Below are 465 nucleotides of genomic sequence, written 5' to 3' on the forward strand. Positions count from 1 at the left end.
TCTGACACCATGTGCTGTTATTCAGCAGAGTCTCTTTCCTTCTACTAAAGAAATAAATAAAAAAATAAAACTAAAAAGAAGGAGAACAAGATGTCCTCATTGAGTTTTCCAGCAGGAGAAAGTACACAGCCAACAGTGTTACCAGGTATTTCTGGTAAAGCTGGGGGGATTGGCTGGGCAGTTATCACACCCTTGCTCTGTGCTCCTCCTGTCCATGAATCCTAGACTTTTGTGGTGCTTCGGTGTGGAAAATCCTCACTGCTGGGGCCAGGTCTGTATCAGAGCTGCCATTTGCCCTTTCTGTTTCTCCCTTCTTCACTTTCCCATGTGAAAAGCCAGTGAGCTCCTCACACACAACACAAGATCACATCCAATTTCTTTTTCTCTTCTCTCTCAAACACGCTCTTTTCAGAACCAACAATGGGGGAAATACTCCTACAGACAAATGACATTACAATGCAGCGT

Source organism: Empidonax traillii, unplaced genomic scaffold (assembly GCF_003031625.1).
Source record: "Empidonax traillii isolate 1590-97213 ecotype Southwest subspecies unplaced genomic scaffold, ASM303162v1 scaffold362:size563497, whole genome shotgun sequence".
Taxonomy (NCBI): Eukaryota; Metazoa; Chordata; class Aves; order Passeriformes; family Tyrannidae; genus Empidonax; species Empidonax traillii.